Source organism: Sarcophilus harrisii, chromosome 6, assembly GCF_902635505.1.
Source record: "Sarcophilus harrisii chromosome 6, mSarHar1.11, whole genome shotgun sequence".
Lineage (NCBI taxonomy): Eukaryota > Metazoa > Chordata > Mammalia > Dasyuromorphia > Dasyuridae > Sarcophilus > Sarcophilus harrisii.
Window position 1 is genome coordinate 193765215 of NC_045431.1, and position 21548 is coordinate 193786762.

The following is a 21548-nucleotide window of genomic DNA, read 5'->3' on the forward strand; positions in this document are numbered from 1 at the left end:
ATAAAATGAAACAGTTCCTACCTGTTTCTCTTATGGGATAACAAATATAAGAGAAGATAGATTATGAAGAGTAATACTATAAGATGCAAAGGATTGTGAGAAATCTAAGGAAGAATAGATCATTTTCAGTTAGGTTGGGCAATAAATATTCACATAAAGGGTGGCAAACTGATTTGAACAAAGTGCTTTAAGGTTTGCAAAGTATTTTAAAAATGATCTCATTGTGAATGTTATTATCTCCATTTCATAAGTGAAGAAAATAAAATCTAAAGTAGGCAGAGTCAGTGACTTGCAACAGCTAGTATCTGAAGCTACATTTGAACTTAGATCTTACTACTTACAGGTGTAGTGTTTTGGGAACCATGGTATCACTTGGCTGCCTAATTTTCACTATGTGTGTGAGAGAGAGACAGAAACAGAGACAGAGGAAGGGAGAAAAAGAAGGGTGCAAAGCTAATATGGAAATAAAAGCAAAAAAAAAAAAAAAAAAAAAAAAAGAAAATACTGTATGATCCTTCTTACCTCCCTCCCAAAACAACCACCCCTCCCACTCCTGATAAGAGGAGCAAAAGAAACATTTCTTCTTTTTTTGTTTTCCCCCATTATCTTCTGCATGTGCATGTGGTTTTCTTTTTACCTCTTCTAGATGTTTTCTTTGTCTTCAGTTTGTCTTCTCATTGGGTTTTTATGCTACTGGCTTTACTCTGTTATCCCGGGTAGTCTGTCTTAGTTTGTATTCTGGCTCTTCACCCTTGCTCCTTTCCTCAGTCCCTTGTTTATTTTCCATTTTCTAACAAAGACATTTACCCATTATTTTATCTCAAATCATTTAAGTTTTAACATTTATCATCACAATTCTAAAGTTTTATCTTCCTCTAGTTGAAAAGCATTTACTGCAACAATTACTTTATAGGATTAGTGTGATCCATCTCCAATATTCAGAGAAAACCAAGCCAAAGTAGTATGACTCAAACTAACTTAAACAAGGAATTCTCCCAAGCTCCATAAATAAGAAAAAGAGTTTAAGAAATAAAACAGGAAAGTAGGTCAATTTCCATACCAAAAAACAGCACAGACATACATAATAACCATTTTTGGCAAATGAACAAAGTCACATTTAATATTGAGAGACAAATAATATTGGGAATTATTTCCCCCCCAGAGAACACCTTTATTTACATATCTTGCAGAGCAGAGTTTGGTAAATACTTATTTAGTGTAGAATCCAAAAGGCTAGTAATATGATTTTGCTTTTATCTGTTAAACTGGGAATGTATTGTCATAATTCAAGTCTTTAAATACATATTTTCTCTAATTATCAGATTTTTTTTATCTTTTACATATTTTCTCTAATTATCAGATTTTTTAATCTTTTATCAGGCCCTTTCTCCCTGCCCACCCTTCCCCCCTCCAGTATGTTTAATCCATGTATAGTCATTCAATTAAAAGAATAAACCTTGAAATGTTCAAAGTTTATTTAATTTTCTATATTTACCTAGCAGACAGACTGGAATCTCATGCTACATTTTGGAAACCTGTAGAGAAGCACAATACAAAAATATGTTTTAGACTTCACATACTATATGGCAGTTTTAGGAGAATACATGGTAATTATGATTATAATACCCCCAAATGTAAGAATCAAAGTTATTACTTTATATGCCTCCATCAACAAATGAGTTAGAACTTTCTGATTTAAAGAGGTATACAGACAGCCAATGTAGGACCTAGATTTTCAGGCTTACCTAAAAACATTCCTTTATTAAAAGAAAAAAAAAATCAGGTTCTTTTGTTTGAATAATGAACCATTTACAAAGAAATTCAGTCCTTTTCCAGCTCAATAATACAATTTTTTTTTTTAAACTGATCTATGGTGTCATAAATAGCTATTTGTTTCAACAATGCAGATTACATTAAACATCTATTGCCTGTCCTCTATGGCTCTTACTGGCCTCTCCACAAGGGGATTTGTACCAATGGGCTGGGAAATCCATCCTCAAGTTCTGATATTCATTATGTAGTTATCAATGGATTTATCAAAAATATTGTCCACCACTCAGGCCAATTCCAATAGACTTGTGATGGAGAGAACAATCTGCATCCAAAAAGATGACTGTTAGGACTCAATGTGGATCACAGCATAATTTTTTACCTTTTTTGTTCTTTGCTTGCTTTTTGTTTTCTAATTTTTTTTAACCTTTTTGATCTGATTTTTCTTGTGCAGCATGGTAAATGTGGAAATATATATAGAAGAAATGTACATGTTTAACATATATTGGATTACCTGTTGTCTAGGGGAGGGGAAAGAAAAGGGGAGAAAAATTTGAAACAGGTTTTGCAAGGATGAATGTTAAAAATGTATCTATTGGACATGGCTCCCTTCAATAATGAGATGAACCAAATCAGTTCCATTTGTTCAATAATGAAGAGATCCAGCTACACCCAGTAAAAGAATTCTGGGAAATGAGTATGAACCACAACATAGCATTTCTACTCCCTCTGTTTTTGTCTGCTAGCATTTTTGATTTCCTTCCTCCTCCTTTTTACCTTATGTCTTAGTCCGATTTTTCTTGTGCAGCAAAATAACTGTATGGATATGTATACATATATTGTATTTAACATATTTAAAATTTATTGGTCATGGGGAGGGAGAAGAGGAGGGGGGAAAGAAGGGAAAAATTGGAACAGAAGGTTTTGCAGGGGTCAATGCTGAAAAACTACCCATGTATATATCTTGTAAATAAAAAGCTATAATAAAAATAAATAAAATTTTAAAAAGTTTATCTTGTGTATTTTTAAAATAAAAAGCTAGTATTAAAAAAAAACTGTCCATCTCTAACATCTATATATTAAAAAGAAAAATATACAGAAGGGGAGTAAGGAGGCAAAAATCACACTAAGTCTCCCTGCAACACATTTTTAATACAAATGAAAACTTTTCTTACTTCACAATCAGCTAATTTATATACATGTAGATTCTTAGGATAAAAGCTCCTTGAGGACAGCAACTAATATAGTAGGCTTTTTACTAAATTATACTGTATTTAATTTAAAACTAGAAAAATTAGCTTCCCTTTATAATTTCTGTTACCTACATACTAACACTAAATTATTTCAAAATCTTTTAGAATTTTAGGATTGAATGACTTTTGGTCAATCAATAAGCATTTAATAAGTTCCTACTACTTGCCAGGCATGAAGAGAGTACTCAAAGGAGAATCAAAAGGTAAAACCTCTCAAGGAACTCAAAGTCTAGCAGGAAAGCCAACAGGTCAGCAGGAAAAGTCCAGGTTAAGCTGTAGCTAAATTCAAAGAAAAAGCACTATAATTAAAGAGTGGAAAAGTTTTCTTGAATGAACCCCAAGTTGAGACTTGAAAGCTTAGAGGCTAAGATGATGAAGGATGTGGGGGACAGAGGGGAACACTCAGCAGCCTACAGGACATCAAATTCAAGGTGTCTGAAAGGTAGCTGTGGACAGGGGAGTAGAGGTTAGGGCTGGATCAGAGATCAGCGTTGAATCCATGGGAACGTACATGGAGGGCTAGATCAAGTGAGATTTTGGAGGGATGGGATGTGGAAGCAAGGAAGCAGACAATGAATAGGGAAAACTGAAGACTGCTGAGGGTGGGGATGATAACAGGGGCAATTGCCATGAAAGAGATGGACTGGGACCACTTGTGCATATAGGAAAGTTAGCCTTGGCAAGAAGGGTAATCTCTAAATGGTCTCAGTTTTTTAATTAAATGAAACAAGCTTCTTAAGTTAAGAATCTGAGGGGAAGAAAACCCACAGGTTTTATGCTACATACATTTTTAATGGATATATGTGACGACCAGGCTAGCATCCAGGATACCTTAGAATCAGCCAGAGTCAGGATAAGCAAAAGTCCTTAGTCTTTATTCTTGGTCTTTAGGGGTAGAAGTGAAGGGGATGGAAGCAGGAGCTCTGTAACCTCCTTCTTCCTCATCCACCACCAAAGTGACCCTGGCTAATTTTACAACCACCCCCCCAGTCCCTCCTACAATTCTATGTATACACCAATCATCGAGCCAGCACAAGATAATGGGAAGGGCCGTTTTACCCACATATGCCCATAGAGTACTGTACAATCAGTAATTAGCCTTAAGTGCTCGGCTGTCCTAACCTCAGTATGTCAACTCAAGAGTTTCAGCCCTCTACAGATACAGGTTCTTTTAATATTAAATAAATTGTGTGTGTGTGTGTGTGTGTGTGTGTGTGTGTGTATATATATATATTTTAAATAGGAATACTTTCACGATTTTCTCCATGTTTGTTCAAGTAGAATGTGAATAGAAGTGATAACAAAAGACGATGGCAATGTAGAGTTAAACAATGTAGAAGTATTCAAGGCATCCAAATGGTGAAAAGAAGAGTGTAACCAGGGAAGAAGTGATGGCCCAGGAAAGAAAGGAAGGGAGGAGGAAATGAAGGTCATATTGAGGATGAAAAATCAGGTTTGGGGTTATAAGGCAGATAGGGATGACTGCAGATTGTGATTGGATAAAGGAATGTCAGGATTCATGAACACGGATGTGGAATATTTGTCCATGATAGCAAAATCAAAGCTATGTCTGTGTAGCTGAGGCGGAGTGGAATAGACTATGGGAAATACATAAATGGAAGAATTGAGAGGTTAGGATTGTAACAACAGGCAAAATTTGAGGAGGCAAGAAAGTCTGAAAGCCAGCTACTGATCCAATGAGAGAGAAGAATGTTCCTAGAAGTTGGTAAACAGGAACCAAAACTCTGACTGGGAAATGAATAGAGATTGAATGAATTCAAGAGGACAGAATCTCAGTGTGAGGGGCAGAAGAATAATCTGAAAATTGCAATGGCAAGGAATATTCCAATGCTCTTCCCTGATCAGTTCTACCTCCTTACTACTAGTAAACAGGAGAATCCAAGTTTTTAATACCTCTGTGTGGTAGGTCAAACCTTTGAAATCCCAGGAGCTTATCTCACTTCATTCATGGATAAGAAATGAATCTGTAATTTCAATGATATGGGGAACTTCTAAATAAGGAAACTCAATCAATGCAGTTGGCACATAGTCATCTAGAGAGTTGTTTAGAACACTTAGATTAAGTGATTTGCCTATGGCCATAGGCCAAGGGAGGGACTTGAATTTGGGTCTTCCTAGTTTCTAAGACAGCTCTCTATCCACTATACCACACTATTTAAATCAGTGCTAAAAATGAGTTAAGTGGGAGAACACAGTGCTATGTTTTCTAACCACAGGGTTCCATGTATTTCTGTTAAATGCATTCTGATTTGATGAAAATGCATGTGCGCACACACATATTCTCCCTCTCTCCTCCCTCCCTCTTCTCCCTGTCACTGACACAAAGCATTACAAAATCAAAGAGCAAGAAATTTCAAAATAAACCCATATTTGCATATCCCATTAAAGCATTTTACTCCCAATCACTCTGTGTATATATTTTATTACCTACATTATAAAGCTGATAAAAACCAAGGCTCTCCATGTAAGTAAACTTGCTTGTAGTGCCTACTAAATAGTACAGAGTCAAACCAAGGTCTCTTGCTTCTAAGTCCAGAGTTTTATTATACTATGTCTGAGAAAAGTTATTTATCATTTGGATTTACATTCTCCTTTCTTTCACTAGAGGAGTAGTCAAGAGCTGCTGTTGCTCTTCACTCATAGACATTGTATAACACAAGTGTGCTATGGAATTAGTTTTACAATTTTCAAAAAACAAAAAGTTGTTATTGATTTTCTGTTGTGACTGAACTAGGTTTTGTCAAATAAAGCAAGAGAGTCAACATACTTCCCCAGAAAAATATAAAATTAGAAATGTACCAATTCTAAAGCCCTAAATACAATTTTAGACCAATTTCTTAACAGTGAAGGCTGAAAAATTTCAAGTGAGGAAGATGTCACCAAGAGTAGATGTAGGTACAAGGCCAACATTCTCAGAATGACATGTTAAAAGTTTTACCAGGGCCTGCTATTAAAATTAGTGGAAGGTTATATTTAATTCTCTCATACCTATAAATCTACCAATTAAAGACTTGGTCAAATTACAGCTTTCCTCTTCTTTTATCTAATTTATCAGCATACTTCCAGCAGCAGTTTCAAGACATTCCTTCCAAAATATGACCAACAGAAGCAGTGCTATGCAGTGGATAAAAAGCTGGTATTTATTAAGTGCTTATAAAGTTCTGGGAATTACGTTAAGATAAAATATAACTGAAAATTTAGTGTTTCAAAAATTTCACTGCATAAGAAAATGGAAAAGTAAAATGGTCCCAAATACCTGTTATACAATACAGCACAAAATCTGTGATTTCAACAATGTATTTCTCCCTATGATAGGCAACATAACTCATTCCCGCCTGCTTATCCTGAATGACTCTTTCCCTAAATCCTCCATAAATTCACTTCAGGAGTCCATTCGGTGTATTTGTCATATCATGGATACCACTAGAAGAAACAGACTATCATCAGTGATTGCTCAATCTGGCTGTGAAATGGTTTGTTTTGCAAATCTTTCACCAACTTTCATATAAGTAATGTCTTATACATACTTAATTGCAGTCATCTTATGTTCACCATACTTTTCTGTGATCCCTAACTTCAATTTTTTCAAGACTCAAGACTTGAAGCTATACATCATCACTAGAAGAATAATGTTACTGAAAAGATTGTTACCTTTGCTTCAGGAAGAAGGCCTGGTTGGCTTGATATGCCTTAGATTAGGATAGTCCTATAAATAGGACAGTTTTGAAAGTTACATGTTAAATTAATTATGAATTTAGAAAACAGAGATGTAGATGAAAATGTTCATTCTACTTGATGCTTGTTAAAATCAGAATAGAAAAATAAAAGCATATAATGATATTGTGGGATTTAAATGTACATGCCAAAAAAGCAATTCCATAATCCCCAGATTATCAGACAAATTTGCACTGCTTTGAGAAAAAAAGTAGAAAATATAACAATCAATCCTAAAAGACACTCTTCTAAAAGGAAAGATTTACTGGAAATGAAAAACTGATGCAAGCCTACACAGAAATAATCAAAATTCAAGATCTTAAGAAAGCAAAAAGGAAAAAAGTTAATATGACTGTCAGAGGGAAAAGAAACCGGATTTGGGAGCTGGATTTAAATCCCACCTATCACTTATTAACTGTGCAGTCACAGGAATGAGTGATGATAATGGTGATGGTGCAATCAAAATTATAATAGCATTTTTAGCACTTTAAACTTCATAGATATTCATTGATAAAGTTCACTTTATCCTCATGTAAGCCTACTATTTTATTCAGGCAGATGCTAAACTAACACAGCTATATATTGAAGGTCAGATCTGAACTTTGGTATTCCTTTTTTTTTTTTTTTTTAATTTAATAGCCTTTTATTTACAGGTTATATGCATGAGTAACTTTACAGCATTAACAATTGCCAAACCTCTTGTTCCAATTTTTCACCTCTTACCCCCACCCCCTCCCCTAGATGGCAGGATGACTAGTAGATGTTAAATACATTAAAATATAAATTAGATACACAATAAGTATACATGACCAAAACGTTATTTTGCGGTACAAAAAGAATCAGACTCTGAAATATCGTACAATTAGCTTGTGAAGGAAATCAAAAATGCAGGTGGGCATAAATATAGGGATTGGGAGTTCAATGTAATGGTTTTTAGTCATCACCCAGAGTTCTTTCTCTGGGCGTAGCTGGCTCAGTTCATTACTGTTCCATTGGAAATGATTTGGTTGATCTCCTTGCTGAGGATGGCCAGGTCCATCAGAACTGGTCATCATATAGTATTGTTGTTGAAGTATATAATGATCTCCTGGTCCTGCTCATTTCACTCAGCATCAGTTTGTGTAAGTCTCTCCAGGCCTTTCTGAAATAATCCTGTTGGTCATTTCTTACAGAACAGTAATATTCCATAATATTCATATACCACAATTTATTCAGCCATTCTCCAACTGATGGGCATCCACTCAGTTTCCAGTTTCTAGCCACTACAAAAAGGGCTGCCACAAACATTCGTGCACATACAGGTCCCTTTCCCTTCTTTAGTATCTCTTTGGGATATAATCCCAGTAGTAACACTGCTGGATCAAAGGGTATGCACAGTTTGATAACTTTTTGAGCATAGTTCCAAACTACTCTCCAAAATGGTTGGATTCGTTCACAACTCCACCAACAATGCATCAATGTCCCAGTTTTCCCACATCCCCTCCAACAATCATCATTATTTTTTCCTGTCATCTTAGCCAATCTGACAGGTGTGTAGTGGTATCTTAGAGTTGTCTTAATTTGCATTTCTCTGATTAATAATGACTTGGAGCATCTTTTCATATGACTAGAAATAGTTTCAATTTCTTCATCTGAGAATTGTCTATTCATATCCTTTGACCATTTTTCAATTGGAGAATGGCTTGATTTTTTATAAATTAGAGTTAATTCTCTATATATTTTGGAAATGAGGCCTTTATCAGAACCTTTGACTGTAAAAATATTTTCCCGGTTTATTGCTTCCCTTCTAATCTTGTCTGCATTAGTTTTGTTTGTACAAAAACTTTTAAGTTTGGTATAGTCGAAATTTTCTATTTTGTGATCAGTAATGATCTCTAGTTCTTCTTTGGTCATAAAGTTCTTCCCCTTCCACAGGTCTGAGAGGTAAACTATCCTGTGTTCCTCTAATTTATTAATAATTTCGTTCTTTATGCCTAGGTCATGAACCCATTTTGACCTTATCTTGGTGTACGGTGTTAAGTGTGGATCAATGCCTAGTTTCTGCCATATTAGTTTCCAATTTTCCCAGCAATTTTTATCAAACAGTAATGAACTTTGGTATTCCTAATTTCAGGTTCAACTCTCCACTGGACCAGCTAACTGCTAGATGTTACTTAATTTCTCTGGACCTTAGTTCTTTCATCTGTGAAATGAAGAAACTGGAGTTCCTGATCTCTAAAGGTTCCATGATCTTGCAATTAGGTAAATTAATGGAAACAAATGGAAATTAGGAAATTTTCACAGGTTTGTGAATTCGAAAATATAGAAAAGCCTGAAGGGGAGAAGAAAGCAAAGGAGCTCAAGAACATAATCCTGCAATCTCAGGAACAATCTCTGTCTTTTATATAAAAGAGATTAAACATGAACAAATGCCATAATATGACCTAACCTCAAGCCTCTAGAATGAAAAGATAAATGAGATAATGAATGTGATAATTACACCAGATCACTAAAGATGAATATGTATAAAGAAACAATAAAATTATATAAAAATGATTAAGTTAAATTAAACAATGACCGGAAAAGGAAAATAGATGGTAACAGATTTAAGGCTAAAAGGACCATTTCTCAAGCTTTTTTTGTCTCAAGACCACTGAGACTTAAAAACTGAGGACCACACCTTCCAAAAGCTTTTACATATATGCCTTATTCTTTGTGAAGATGGTTTTGACCTAGTAGACTCTCTAAAGACCTCAAGGACCCCCAGGGGTCCTGGACCACCTTTTTGAGAAGCAGAGATCTGGCTCAATTTGTTCATTTTACAGATGACCCAAAGAAAAGGTTCTTGACCAGAATTACACAATAGAAAAATAAAAATTTGAGTCCATAAAGGACTCTTAACTCCAAATCTCACTTTGTCTACTCCGGAGCCAGCTCCCACCTATGAGACATTAAAAATTAAAAAATACTTTTTAAAAATCTGGTTGTACTCACATTAGCAAAACTAGTAGCATATACCAAAGTGCTTAAAAAATGAATATATCATTTTAGAAAGTAATAAAGATAGAAGGAACATAAGCACTTTGTAAAAAAGGAAAAGTTTAATAATAATCATAATCATAATCATAAAGTTTAATACGTGGAAGCAAAGTAAAGCCAAATAATTTGTAAGCTAATTCATTTTTTAGCCATAGCAATTCTCAAACTTATAGAGATCTATGTCAACGAGAGTACCCCCTCCCCCCAAAAAAAACACCTTTCAAAAGCCCAATAAGAAAAAAGCCATAAGGTATAATCAAGAACAAATTAAGTGAAACTACAATTTAAAGACACCTGAGAAGCAAGAGATGAAATTATGACTTCAAAGCTTCAACTATCACTTTGGACAGTCTCTAGAAGTTTAAAAAATAGGATCCCAAGAGGAGAAGGCAACTGATTATTAAATTAAAAGAATAAGATGAGAAGCAGGCAGGTGTTGCAGTAGAGAAAACACTGGCCCTCCAGTCAGGAGGACCAGAGTTCAAATGTGATGAGAGAGGGAGAGAACGAAGAGTGTGAAAAAGCTAATTAGTCCTGTTGGTCTCAGTAAGATGAGCTGGAGAAATGGCAAACCGTTCTTTGCCAAGAAAACCCCAAATAGGATCACAAAGAGTAAGGCGTCTCTGAAGCAATCAACACCAAAGTAAAAAGCAAAGCAGCCGTGAGACTCATTCTTTCTAATATCTAAATTTCAGAGCTGAATAAAGGAACTGAGACTCATCCCAATGAATTTCAAAATTATATTTAATTAGATTATTATTAATACTGCCAATAAAAGAATAAAAATCACTCTACCAAAACCTAAGACTCACCAGAATAAATCATTAAGAATTAAACACAGAAAAGTGCCATTTGGAGACAGAAAGTCCATAAAATAAACATAAGGCAACAACTCAAATGTAGTTAAGAAGTGATTGACATCATTTGAGTCAGGTAGTACTAGCATTATTATCCCCACTTTACAGATAAAGAAATCAAAGTTCCAAGGAGGTAATGATTTATCTAGGCTTGCACAACTACTAAGTGCAGAGCCAAAAATTTATTCAAGGTCTTCTGATTATAAATCCAAGACTCTTTTCACTAAAATGTACTGCCAAGATCAAGGCTGTGTGTGTGTGTGTTTGTGTGTGTGTGGTCAGTCTGAAAGGTCATGGTCAACCATAATCTGAATATGAATCGGTAATGCTAGAAAAAGCTAACATGACACTAAGATATATTAAAAGCAGTTTGATAGACAAGTACAGGTTAATGATACTATCTTACACTATTTATATATGTTTAATAGTGTTCCATGTCCAGTTCCTGCCACTGAATTTTAAAAAGGCAAAGAAACTTTTTCAACTTAAAGGTGAAAAAACACTGGCTATTCTCTTCTTTTCTTATATCTCTATCCTTGATGAACCACATCTCTGCTCTATCTTCCATTCTCAAATTCTTTTCCCCATTATCCTATAACCCACTACTAACTGCCTCCTCAACCTTGACCCTATCTCCCTCACCTTTAACAAACTGCCCCTCCATCTCATCCTTTATCTACACTCCCCTTTTCTGACTAGCATTTGAAAAACCAGCCATCATTCAGGGCATCTACTTCCTGTCCTCTGGAATCTGGCTTCCAACCTTCCTAAGTCAATTGAAACTACTCTTCTCAAAGATAGCAATGCTCTCAATTGCCAAATCAAATGGACTTTTCTCAATTCTTGTGGTTGACATGGCCACTGTAACATCCTACTGCTGGGTCTACACCACGACCATTATCATCTTCTCCCCAACACCAAACCCCCATCCACTAATCTAATCTAGCTGCTTCTGTTTTTATACGTAAGCACATGATACCCACACATACTTCCATCTGAACTTTCCTGTTCCCTCCATGCACTTAATAAAAGAAGGTCTTTGGGACATTTTAAAAGTGCATTTTAAAGTGCAAAACTTTCTTCCTCCTCCAATGAAGACAAAAGAAAAAAAAAAAAACCATGTGTATGATTTTGGATTTTTTCCCTGCATCCTGAATCCATCACCTCTCTGTCAGAAGGTGAGCAACATATTTCATCATGCATTCTCTGGAAGACGTGGCTGGTCAATGCATCGATTAAAATTCTCCAATTATTTTTTTTCCATAAAATACTACTTTGCTGATCACTATATACATTATACACATGATACATATATCAACAATACTATATGATGATCAATTCTGATGGACGTGGCCCTTTTCAACAATGAGATGAAAAAAATCAGCTCCAACTGAACAGTAATGAATTGAACCAGCTACACCCAGCAGAACAACTCGGGGAAATGAGTGTGAACCACTACAAAGAATTCCTAATCCCTCTATTTTTGCCCGCCTGCATTTTTTATTTCCTTCACAGCTTAATTGTACACTATTCCAAAGTCCAATTCTTTTTGTTTAGTAAAATAATTGTATGGACATGTATACATATATTGTATTTAACATATACTTTAATATATTTAACATGTATTGGTCAACCTGCCATCTGGGGGGAGGAGGGGAAAAACTGAAACAAAAGTTTTGCAATTGTCAATGCTGAAAAATTACCCATGCATATATCTTGTAAATAAAAAGCTATAATAAAACAAGATACTACTCCACTTATATAAACTGGGCTTCTTCAGGGAATTCCACAACATTGTTCAAATATGGGGATGTTTTGGAGAAGATTCATGTATCAGCTATGGAGTTGGTCTAGATTATGGGTCTTTAACCTCTTATATTATAGATCCCCCTTAGTCAGTCTAGTGAAATTAATACCCCTTTCTCAGAATACTGTTTTTAATGCACAAAACGTATTAAGCAGAAACATAAAGGAAACTAGGGAAATAACTATTCAAATACTTTTTTAAAAATGAGTTTATGGATCACAAGTTAACACTCCATCATCTTGACATCAGCTTCTCTAACTCTAAAATTCTATTAGTGTGTCTTTTTCAAAACAAAAATCCAATTTCAATGTTTTTTTTTTTTTTTTTTTTTTTGCAAGATGGAAGATACTCCGGGATCTCCAAAGCTCTACCAGCAAAGACTTTAAATAGACTTGAAAAAAGACTGGGCCTCTTATTTTAGGACCAGCATATTTGAATGCTAAGATGCTCATTAGCAAGCTGGTCACTAGACTGACCACTTTTTAGGTCACAAACTCCATAAAACAAAACAGATTTAAAAACCACCACAAAATGGGTCATGAAGCTATATTACTGATGAACTTAACTTTTGACACTAAATATGAGATCTCTGGCTAATAAATCAACAATTACTTAATAAGCAGGAGACAAAAATTAGACATTGCCCTCAAAGATCTAAATTCTAGGGAGGGAGATAATATGTACATATGGATTTCCAAACTGTATACAAAATAAACAGAAGGTAATTTTAGAGTCAAGGTACTAAGGAAGGTTGAGGGAGGGTGTTAAAAGAAGGGTTTATTTGTTTTGAGATGATCTCTTAAAAAAAAACTGAATTCTAAAGAGAAAAACTGAGATGGGATTAAGCAATCATGTAAAGCAAGGGAATTGTAAAGGACTGCAAAGTACATGAAAAGGAGTCTATGATAATCTTGCTTTTTAAAAACTAAATGAAGAAATAAGTTGCAACTAAACAGAAGGTGACAAGTTTTCTTTAGCAATGGAAATAGTAAATTAGTAGAATAAATAAGTTTTAACAGGCATCTTTTTGGGGGACTACTTGATCATTACTACCACTTTACATGTACATAATAACCAAACAAACATTCTTGAAGAAAACTGCAGTTTCTGCAGTTACACTGACTTTAGAGAATGAAGAAATAGAAACATTATATATGTAACTCAATAAACATCTTTAAACTAAATCTACATTACACATATCTTGATAATCAGTGACTTTAATGCAAAGGCAGGAACTGAGGCTTGAAAAAAAAAAGGAGGAAAATAGGATCAAGACTAAAAGAGTTAAGTCTCATCATGCCTGCATATCATGAATACTTTATTCAACAATAAGCATGATTAAGTATAGACCCCAAAGAGATAGAAAAGGGAATGGATCCATACATATAAAAGTATTTATAGTAGCACTTTCTATTCTAGCAAAGAATTAAAAATAAAGTGGGTAGCCATTGAGGAATGGCTGATGAGGTGATGGTATATGAATGTAATGGAATATTATTGCACTTCAAGATATGACAAAAAGGATAAATGGAAATCTGAGAAAACACATATGAACTACTGCAGAGTGAAGGGATTAATCAGGAGAACTATTTATAGGACAAGTAATAACCAACTTTTCAACCAAAGCTATCCATCTCTGGACTCAAAATGCAAAATAACATACATTGTAAGATAATCACCTTGGGAGTCATTTGCAATATTAGCTTGATTTTAACTATCTATTACAGGGTTGGATTTTTATTTGGGGGGTGGGGGCGAGAGGTGTTGCTATATCGCTGGGAATCATAGAACACCACAATCTCCAAAGAATAAAAAATTTGGGTCACCTAAGAAGCCAGGGAGACATCTTCTTGATGATAGAGAAGTCTATTCTCCCGAGGACCCATTATAAGTCCATAGGAACACTGCAGCCCTTCAATCAATACCTGAATGATCTTTTCTATATGTTGAGGTATTTTTCTCTTAAATTGGAGCATAAAATCCTTGAGATCAGGTATTATTTTCCTATTTTTTTGAAATCCATTTAGAGAAGCTAACCGACCGCCCTGCTGTCCACTTTCTCAACCCCACTGAGCTCAGTGTTGCCATACTATGTTCATTATCTGCCTATTCCTTCCACTGTACTCTCTGGAATTCCCAGTCTATGACTCTTATTCTCACGATTTTCGGGTCCTAATGAGTTAAGGTACCTCCTGGATGAGGATTTAGCTTAGGTCTCCCTCTCTAGTACTGGCAGTACTTTTTGCTCACAGTTCCAAGTGGGGAAGGCAGACAGACCCTTCGTCTGCCACCATCGTTCAGCACTGGCTCCTACTGTGAGATTCCCAATATCCACACTTACCCAATCTGCATCCCCCAGCTGATATTTACTACTTGGGCACACTTTCCCAACTCTCTCAAAGAATTCAGTACTTGGCTCAGCATTCATCACCATCCCAAGTGCTCTCCTACAGAGGATGACTGACATGTCCTAATTTCCCAGCTCCCTGACTTGCTCAACTCCTATGGATTCTTCCACTCTGCCTCAGCTTCATAAAGAAATGGCCACATCTCTGAGCCTGCTCAGATGACGCCACGAGGATCTTGCCAACAGCTATTCCATTTCCCTGATGAAAGTCCTTTGTCACATGATGACATCCCATCATTCCCTTTCTCCCAGAGCCTCTCTCCAGACTTAATTCTTTGCTCTCAGTGATCCTGCCCTCTCTCACCAGTCCTTATTCTGCCAGGCCATCACCCTCTCCTAAGCTATCTGCTTCCTTTCCTAATCATGACCTGTGAGCCACTTCAGCTCTCTCCACCCTTCCTTCTCAGCCTTCCTTACTCACCATCCGTGTTATGCCCATTCACTGTGACTGTACTCCAGTGGTTCTGTCCTCAGCCCCATTCTCTCTCCAGCACTGCCAAACTTCCTTCTATTGGTCAGAAACACCGCCCCCCCCCTTTCCAACTCCATTTCCAGTCTTGCTTCCACCCTCCCTCTTCCGTGTTACTCAGGATTGAGAGAATCTTGCCCTTCCCATCTTGAGAACTTCATGCTTTCCCCACTCACACAGCCTAGTTTGGGACCTTGTCTCATGCTTGGAGAAGCAATTGCCTATTTGATGCAATACCCTGCCCACTCCACTCCATCCAACACGCAGCCACCAAAGGGATTTTAAGACTCCTTGTCTGACAAACGCCCCACTGTCTTGGGGAAACTCCTCTGTTTGACATTTTAAATTGTCCTCTTACATTTGACTCTTCATTCAGTCACACATGTTTACTCACATGACCGTTCCGATCTCCCTGTTCAGCTCAAGGCCACTTTTCTTCTTACACCCTTCCTGGTCTTTCCCTCCCCACCCTCACCTACTTTGTATTCACTGTGTCCTTACTTTCTCTATAATGGTATGTGCAGACGTTGTCTCCCTTGTCTCCCTCATTTGAACTAAAGTCCTAAAAGGAAAAGGCTGTCTCACATGTGCCTTTGAGTACCAAGTATGTGAAGGTCTGGCACAGAGGAAATGCTCAATTAATGCATGTTGCCCAATTAGGCACTTACCTTCCTTCTGATTGGAGCTTGGGATAGGGAAAGACTGCACGGTAGGTGGCAATACTACAAATGTGCTGCACTAGATTCTAGGATCTTTGCCAAGTACCTGCTACATCACATATTTCTAATTTAATTTCTAATTAAGTTTAAATTAATATTTCAAAAAAGAAAAATAAACTTACTTTAAAAACTAGTCTTCATTTTACTTGTAAAAATACTTCTGACAGTGTTCCACTTCACTCAGCCTTATGATTTTGTGCAGCTTCCCAAGCTGAAAGAGATTAATGTATCATTATAAATGATAGCATTAATATAAATAAGACACTATCCCACACTATGAAAATATATTCTTTAATCCTTGTATATGTGGTTTCAAATTATGAATAATTTTTCCTATTAAGACAAACAGGAAAGCAATTATCATATATATTTTATTTCATGTGTCTATAACTCAGTAAACATGCATTTATGCTTAAGGTTCAGAATACAAGGAGAGATTCCCAAATGATATCCATAATTACTCAAGTGAGCATGCACTATTCATAAAAGACCAAGTAGAGGAAAAATGTTTACAGTCTAGGGGGAGAGTTCAAACTCCTTGCCATAATACTGCCAAATGGGATTAAAATGTAATTGGGAAACATTCAGCAAGACATAAAAATGTAACATAGTTGTTAAGGTTGTGAGTCTTGGTAATTTTATTTGCTTTACCATTAAATTGTATTATTTGTTAAATAGTGATTTTCTACTTGTCTGATATCACTGATCTAGATTATAAAAGAACAGCCAAGATATCAAAGAAGCACCTGTTCGCATTTCTAATCTTTCTCATTTAGATCAGTCAGAATTGCCAAGTTTAAATACCTACAGGGAGCTAATTTAATTCAAGAAATATTTAGTGGCTACTATATACAAGGAATTGAGCCAAATAAAGCAAAAGGTGTTCATTAAATGCTTACTCTGTGCAAAGAATTGTACAAGATGCTAGAGACACACAAAATAAAACAATCTCCATATTCAAAGAACTCACATTCTAAATACAGCAAGATAGCACAAGTTGGATATTTCAGCTTAAAGTAAGAGGATTCTTTGTGTGATGTAGTAAAAAAACAAATGGTAACAAAATCTTCTCTAATGTTATTACCATTAATAAAATCCTCTTCATTTCTGAGGTACCAGGGACTTTGGTATCAAAAACTTTTATTTTCTAGATCTTCAGTAACTGAATAGACAGGAATCATACATCTACAGAAGTTATAAAGTCACATCTCTAAAGGACAACAATGGCTACAAAGAACAACAAGCCTTCAGCAGTGCTGTGGGTCCAGATGGTGCTCTGCTTCCAAAGCTCTTGGGTTCATCTGCCTCTTAGAAGCAGTTAGTTGGGCAATGGCTGATATTACTAAGGATGTTGGGTTCCATTCCCACAAAGGTTGCTCTCCTTACTGGAGGCGGAAAGATCGAAACTGGAGGCAAGGGCAATGGTCTAGAGAAAACTGTGGTTCCTAGGCTCTAAGGTTTATCTGCTCATGAATGGTCACTTGTCAGACTGTATATCACCATGCTGACTCAGTTAAATCTGGGGTCCATTAAAATGCCCCTTTCTTCTTTCATTAACTGTTTACCCACATCTCCCATCTATAATTGTTTACACTCATTTAACTTACTTTACACACTTATTTAACTAAACAAAAGTATCCCAAAAAATGTACCCAATATTTTGTTCTCAGAGTCTATCACCTATCTATTCAGAACAGGGGCACTGCTGTAATTATCTATTTTCTAGATAATAAGGTTTCAGTTACTGAAGAATTTTAACTTTATTTTGGTGATAGCTTCATTTTCATTTCAACTCAAAAAGACCTCAACAGAAGATGGAATAAAATTTTAGAATTGGCCCAATGTTATAGGCTATTGAGATATCCATGATGCTATCATTCAACATATTTTTCTTAAGTTTTGATAGTTGCAAATGTGAAAAGGTTATCTCTTCTTTACATGGTTTGCAGATTAGTTATTTTTGATCAATTAACTTACATTTTCTTCTATTTTTTAACAAAAGCTTTGCTGACGTATTGTTTTTACATTAAAAACACAGATTAACCCCACTTAGTGTTATAAGGTCTTTTTGTAACAAAGTAAAGCAATTAAGCAAAATTAACAATATAGTAGCTTCATCTTTAAGTACATAAAATATTCCACATCTGTAGCACCGTCCGTTTATTTTTAACAGAAATTTTTTTCATTTCTACATGTATCATCATTTAAGAAAAAAAAAGGAAGAAAAACTACATTTCTTTTAACATATATGCAAGTTCCTCCATTGACATATATGCATAAGCACGCGTGCGCCCACACACACACACACACACTTCCTCGCTGGTTCTCTGGAATCATGAATGGTGCAAGTTTTTACAGCTTGCTGTCTTTACAGTACTATTATATAAATTGTTCTCTTAGTTCCTCTTATTATTCAGTCTCCTCTTATTATTCAGTCTAAGTCTTCAAAATTATTTTTAATGTTGATGTTATCAAATGAGATTTGTAAAGTACTTAGCTTTATGTCATGTCTCTTTGAAATTATCTATTTCCTTAAATGTTACAATCCTATATTATTCCATCACAATCAAATACAAGTTATTCAGGCATTTCTCAATTAATGAGTATCCCTTTAGTTTCCAGTTTTTACCACTACAAAAAAATGCTGCAATAATTTTTGTACAATAGGATCTTTTTCTATGTCTGTGATATCTTTTGGATACAGGAGTACACCTAGAACTGGATCAAAGGGCCTGCTGTTTCATCGACTTTTTGTAAATAATTCCAAATTGCTTTCCAGAATGGTTGCACCCATTCACAGGTCCTCCAACAATGTATCAATATACCTATTTCCCACACAAACATTTAATATTTTCCTTTTTTGTCAACTTTGCCATTCTGAAGAGGGTTAAGGTAGATTCTCAGAACGGCTTTCATTTGTTTTTGTTTTTTTTTAATTACTAGTGATTTGGAATTTTTAAAAAAATATGGTTATATTCTTCAACAAAGAGATCTAACTCAGTTCCAATTGATCAAGGAAGGACAGAAGCTGCTACACCCAAAGAAAGAACACTGGGAAATGAATGTAAACTGTATGCATTTTTTTCTTCCCAGGTTATTTCTACCTTCTGAATCCAATTCTTCCTGTGCAACAAGAGAACTGTTCAGTTATGCACACATATATTCTACCTAGGATATACTGTGACACATTTAACATGTATAGGACTAATTACCATCTGGGGGAGGGGGCAGAGGGAGGGAAGGGAAAAGTCAGAACAGAAGTGATTGCAAAGGATAATGAATTACCCAGGCATGGGTTCTGTCCATAAAAAGTTATAATAAAAAAATAATAAAAAGTAAAAAAGTAAATGACAAAAACCAAAAATATGGTTATAAACAGACTGAGTTTCTACACTTGACAATTTCCTCATCATATCCTTAGGCCATTTATTTTAACTGAAGTTTTTTTTTTCTTATGAATTTGAATTGTTTCCTTACACATCTTTATTTTTCTTGGAGAAAACAGTCCATCTCTGGACTCCATGCCTTTTCACTAGACACTCCATGTCTATAATGTTTCCTTCTTCTTTCCTTCTCTTCTATACTCAAATTCCACCTTTTAAAAGAAGTCTTTCCCAGTTTTCTTCACTGCTTGTGCTCCATCTTCTGGGATTATCTTCCAATTTACACTGTATATATAAAATTTGCATAGTATTTCCCACTATGCTCCTTGAGGAAAGGGTGCATGTTTTTGTACAGGGCCTCTTGCAAGTAAGCTTCTGACAAATGTTAGCTGATTTACTTAACTGATTTTTGCTGCTTATCATGTGGGATCCTTCTCATATTCTTCCACACATATCACAAGGGATCCACTCAAAATACTGGCATTACTCAGGGTCTCTTCCCTCCTATTTCTTTCATATCCATAGAGTATTGGAAACCTGATTGTCCATTGATTAGACCTTTCTTTCTTTAGCTTTAAGTTCATTTTACTCTGTGCCTCTCCATTTATCCCTGCTTAGTACTTCTTATATATGTCAGAAGGAGTTAAAAAAAAGTTTAAGGCCTCTGGCATGTTAGGTGAATTTATGGGAAGACATGAATAGGAATCACACAAGACAGACAGGTATTGAATGAGATGAGGTAAGATCTTTCAAGACAGTTGTGAAAATCGAATAAGGCTTCATCTACAATCAGAGTTTGAGGAGGCCTGAAGGACTTTGAGCATTGATCCAAGGCATACCCAAGTACCCTTCCTGCTATTCTCCTGTAACATCATTTTCTCCCCATTTCAGTCAAATATGGACAACTCTGTACTTATTGGTCAAGTTCAATTTCTTGGGTAGTTCCAGCATTTAGAATGTAAGATCCTCAGCCAATGAGGGTGAGGGTCAGTGGTGGGAGGGAGTATTTGCATTAGGGATTAAAAGTGTTGACCCTGCCCCAGAAGGTGCTTCCTCTCTTCCATCCTCTGCTCGATGGATGGTAGGCCCTTCTCGGGAGAATGTATAATAAACTTTGCTTTGCTTCTAGAGATCTCTCCAGCTTTTTTTATTAAATGGTGACCCGTCACCATTTCTGAAGAAAACACCCTTATCAATAAGATTCCATATAACACTGTATTTGCCGTCAGGAAGACTTGGGTTCAAATTCTCTGACATGAGCTGTGTGACAATGGACAACTATCTTCTTTGTGCTCCGGGGGGAATTTCCATACTGGGAATTCCCTATACCAACGAAATCACAGGTTCTCTTCTCCCTCTAAGAAATCATTTTTTTAATTGCTTTTTTATTTTTTAGTCATTTTCTTACTCAAGAAGCTTCAGTGGATCCCTATTGACACTGTAGGAAAAATATACTCTTCAGTTTGATATTTAAAGCCTTCTACAATCTAGTTCCAACCAAGCTTTCCTAGCTCATTTCACATTATTCTCTCTTGCAGCTTTCTACTTATTTACTGCCTAGAAAATAGTTCTATCTGGATATCTTCAAAGCTAAGTTCAGGGGTTCCTCTTCAAGGGAGGCCTTTACCAATCTTTCCTCAGTTCCATCTCCCAGGAGATAGTGTTCTTTTTTCTATCAAATTTACTTTGAACTTATTTCTCTATAAATGTCTTTTCTTCTACCAAATAGAATCTTTGAGGAAAGGGGATGTTTTTCCTTTGCCTTTGATTCTCCAATGCCCATTAGAGGGTCTTATGTAAAGCAGGCTCTAGTTTAATACTTACTGAATTTATGGACCACCCTAAAGTAAAACAATTATCCCAAATGAGTCCCTCAAAAATTCTGTGAGATCCGTGTTACTTTGCACCATTTGAGGAGAAGGAAAATGTGGTTCAGAAGAACTTTTTTAAGATCCCTACAGCTAAATAGTTTCAAGAGCAATTTTTAAATTTTTATTTTAATTTATGGAATAAAACAAGCATTTCTATAACACTACAATAAAAATGATTACATATGAACCTGCATATCTACTATGTATAACTTGCTATTTTAAATGTACAAAAAAAAAAAAAAAATTAACAAGTAAATTT

The 21548-nt window shown here is 35.6% G+C and overlaps 1 protein-coding gene across 8 annotated transcripts in view; it reads right to left on the reverse strand.

Annotated features, from left to right (window-relative positions):
* The window catches only part of PCGF3 (polycomb group ring finger 3), a 100140-nt gene that overhangs the window by 55923 nt on the left and 22669 nt on the right, over nt 1–21548 (reverse strand). For 4 of the 8 annotated variants that reach the window (XM_031942392.1, XM_031942386.1, XM_023506202.2 and 1 more), the window contains exons 2-4: nt 16158–16246; nt 1496–1535; nt 638–790 (exon numbers count right to left, since the gene is read on the reverse strand). The gene's annotated coding sequence lies outside the window, so the exon portion shown is untranslated. The remainder of the gene's footprint in view (nt 1–637; nt 791–1495; nt 1536–16157; nt 16247–21548) is intronic. The other 4 variants (XM_031942388.1, XM_031942387.1, XM_031942390.1 and 1 more) reach the window with 4 other exon arrangements.